The sequence below is a fragment of the Branchiostoma belcheri genome, unplaced genomic scaffold, assembly GCF_001625305.1.
Source record: "Branchiostoma belcheri isolate BF01 breed outbred unplaced genomic scaffold, Haploidv18h27 scaffold22, whole genome shotgun sequence".
NCBI lineage: Eukaryota > Metazoa > Chordata > Leptocardii > Amphioxiformes > Branchiostomatidae > Branchiostoma > Branchiostoma belcheri.
In genome coordinates, this window is record NW_017803713.1 from 3,084,030 (window position 1) to 3,088,277 (window position 4,248).

Below are 4,248 nucleotides of genomic sequence, written 5' to 3' on the forward strand. Positions count from 1 at the left end.
ATAACGATTTAATGGTGTTAGCAGAAAGTCTCTGTATCGTCCAAAGGAAATGAAAAACAGGAAAATTTACTTGTATACAACTTTAACATATCGTCTACATTTTCACTAGAATATATGTATGTGTTTATGCATGTATATGTATATATATATGTATATGTATGTATGTATATTCTTTAAGTACTTCCTACTGTTGGAGCTGGGCTGGAGGTTTTCTGTCGAACCAGACGCTAGTTCACAGACTTAATATTAGTCTAAATATATAACTGCATATCTATGACATATAGGCATCTACAAACTCAACCGTACAAACTCAACCGTACGCGCACTAACGTCTACTTATCAATACATTCACTACTGATTTTAATTACTGTATATGTACATGTAAGTTACTGGCTTCCACTACAATACTAGTTAGCTATAAAAAGGATCGATTGTGGATTATTTTCATACTAGTTTTGTTAAGTACTATTCTTTAAATATAAAGCATAGTTTTACAGGGATTAAACTATTGTGGACGAAAGTACAGGACTACATTTCCTCACGAAAAATGCATGCCTTTTTTCAAACATTATACACCCTTTTGGAATACCAAAACGTTTTGTGTATCAATGTGATATACCATTGGTATCGAGATAGAGATGGTATAGTTAAGCTTGTCCGTACAAAGTGTCACTAAGAGATGGTCACATTTGCACAGTTGGTGCCTCCGTGTAAATTTTGTTGAGTTAAGGCAGACTTAAAAGGGTTTTACTCCTGAATGGGCTATCATATGTTTAGATAATTCACTACTGATTTTAATTACTGTATATGTATATGTAAGTACAAAGCTTCAAAACAAAGGTCCACCGCCATCTCCTGACACAACTACATTATACTCACTTAAGTACCTCTAGCTCTATGCCTAGAAGTGGCCAAAAATAATTGGCCTTGCATTGAGCGACACCGTTAAAAAAAATAGTTAAGGTTATCCGTACAAAGTGTCACTACGAGATGGTCACATTTGCACAGTTGGTGCCTCCGTGTAAATTTTGTTGAGTTAGGGCAGACTTAGAAGCTGCAGGATAGCTACACTGGACACACTTGTTGGGTTTTACTCCTGAATGGGCTCTCATCATATGTTTAGATGATTTTTGAATTATCTAAACATATGATGAGAGCCCATTCAGGAGTAAAACCCAATCTGAGCAGTCATGTACCTTCACTCCCCACACATGTACGGCTTCTCACAAGTGTTTTGCTAGGTGTTTGTCTAAAGTGGATTTTTGTTTTGCAGAATAGTCACACTGGTCACACCTGTACGGTTTTTCTCCTGTGTGGGATCTCAAATGTCTTGACAAATCAGACTTGTGAGCAGTCCTGTACCCACACTCCCCACACATGTAGGGTTTTTCACCAGTGTGTTTTGCTAGATGATCGTCCAAGTGGGATTTCCGTGCTGCAGAATAGTCACATTGATCACATTTGTAGGGCTTTTCTCCTGTATGTGTTCTCATATGTTTTGATAAGTCAGACTTTTGGGCTGTCCTGTATCCACACTCCCCACACGTATAGGGTTTTTCACCGGTGTGTTTTACTAAATGATAGTCCAAGTTAGATTTCCGTGCTGCAGAATAGTCACACTGGTCACACTTGTAGGGTTTTTCTCCTGTATGGGTTCTCATATGTTGAAATAGGTAAGACTTTTTAGCTGTCCTGTACCCACACTCCCCACATATGTAGGGTTTCTCACCGGTGTGTGTTGCTAGATGAAAGTCCAAATTAGTTTTCCATGCTGCAGAATAGTCACACTGGTCACACTTGTAGGGTCTTTCTCCTGTATGGGTTCTCATATGTCGGGATAAGTCATACTTGTGAGCTGTCCTGTACCCACACTCCCCACATATGTTAGGTTTCTCACCAGCGTGTTTTGCAAGATGTTTGCCCAAATTGCTTCTGTGTGCTGTAGAAAAGGGACACTGTTCACATTTGTAGGGTTTCTCTCCTGTATGGGTTCTCATATGTTGGGATAAGTGAGACTTGTAAGCTGTCCTGTGTCCACACTCCCCACACATGTAGGGTTTCTCACCAGTGTGCCTTAGTAGATGAAGGTCCAAGTGGGATTTCCTTGCTGCAGAATAGTTACACTGGTCACACTTGTAGGGTTTTTCTCCTGTATGGGTTCTCATATGTTGGGATAAGTGAGACAAGTAAGCTGACCTGTATCCACATTCTTCACACATGTAGGGTTTCTCACCGGCGTTATTCAAGTTGACTTGTTCTGCCGCCTGGTCTACAGCATTGCTTGTTTTGCTGTCGCAGTTGAGCTCTGAGACCCCGCTGGGAGACCCATCATCTAAGCTCTGACCAACTCCGGTGGGAGACCCGTGCCCTGCCTTTGCCATGTCCGGCCTAATGGGAAAATGAAGAAATTTCAAAGATCAATCGTTTAATCTTTCAACTACATTTACATAAAAACAAAGTTTATCAAGTTTAAATTTAAGTCTTATAGATACACAATTTCAACGTATTGCATTTGGACGCAGCCCACCATAACATGTTTCATGGTAGGATATGTTTCTCATTTCTCATTTTTTTATAAATTTGCTTCTATGTTGGTACATAATTGTTATGAGGTGTTACAATCACTCATTCCATCTAGCTTAGTAATTTAAAAAATCTATTTAATCCTATTCAGACCAGGCTTTTTTGGGCATGCTCAGACGAGGGGGGGGGGTTTTGAGAACTTTTTTCCCGTAAAACTCAAAGGAATGCAACCAAACAGTGATAGAATATGTCTGCTACGACTGGTGTTACCACTAGCAAAACACTTACGTCATTATTAAGCTGCCGGCCATCTTGGATCGGAAATGTTTAATTTTGAAAACTGCATTTTTTAAAGATACAGTTTTAAAAACGCAACGCAAATGGACTAAAGATGCTCATAGGAATGTTTTATGTGAAAAAAAACGACTTGGGACGAAAATTTAGTGAAAAAAACATGGTTCCACAAAAGTTAATTATATGGTCCGCCATCTTAAATTTTGACTGATGACGTCATCAAATTAGCATAAGTTATGAATATTCAATAATAGAAATTATATATAATTATATAAGATCTTAGTAATGTGAAAATAGATTTTTCAAAAATGAAAGTGGGCGCGGGTCTTAAAAGCCTTCTGAATAGGGTTAATGGTATTATTCATTATGCCAGTATGATGTTTATGTTATTCTGATTGATACCTTTAATATCAAATGGCGCTAACAGTGCTATTCTTTTGCTTTTTTTCCACTCATCTAAAACCATTGTTCAGTCTGTACTTAAGTCGGTTTCATTTTATCCAAAATCATACTTCACAAACATTTCTATATATAGAATTTAGGGTTTGTTTTGTATGTATTGGTGTCATGTTCAAGTACTGCTTAACTATGGGTCAGATGAGTGCCTGAACCAAATAAATGAATGATGTATAATTGCTTATTTTCCCGAAATGAAACAAAAAAGGATATACTGGATGATATGAAGGAAAATCTAACTGTAAAACTATGAACAATGGGGACTGCCCTGAGTAAATGGTGGTGTAAAAAATATGTCGACACCCCCCAAAACACACAAACACCTTCCTCTGACTTTCGATGTTTTCACAGATTAAATCTAGTGTTCCCAATTTTGTAATTTACACCATATTCGTTTAACATACATGTATTACTTCAAATGTATGGAATCCCACGCCCTCTAAAAAGGACACTATGTCTGATATGCAAAGAGACGTGGCATCACGAGGGTCGAGGGGAGGGACCAGTGAATGAAGCTTCCATTGGAATTCTATGGTGAAACCACTAGAAACAAGCACTTAAAAACACATTTACTTTTATTCCAAACCGCAAGTCTTTACCCCCACTGGAAGGCTGAATTTGTCAGGTTTCTTTTGGTACAAATAGTGGAAGTTCGACTCCTGCCTGTTTTTGAGTTACAGCCCAAATATTGAAATGATACCTGGATTTCACCCCCTGTCCAAGTGGAACAGTCCATTCACCCAGGACCCATCTCGGGGTCGATAGAAGGTCAAGTCTTGCCAAAGGTCAAACTTTTTGGGCAGATTTGAAAAATACACATTCTTCTGTCCTACTTACCACAAAACTGGGCCTGTCTGAGCAAAATTTCCCCAGGAAAAAAAATTATTTCAAAAAATAAGTCCAAAGGGTACTCAAAGTGGCCTTACCCCGCATGCGCTTACACTGGTCCCTCTCCTCGAACGTATGTTACTAGTA

General features: G+C 38.6%; 1 pseudogene; it reads right to left on the reverse strand.

Moving 5' to 3' along the window:
• Nucleotides 1-1,861: 1,861 nt before the first annotated feature.
• The window catches only part of LOC109470225, a 4,088-nt pseudogene continuing 1,701 nt past the window's right edge, over nucleotides 1,862-4,248 (reverse strand).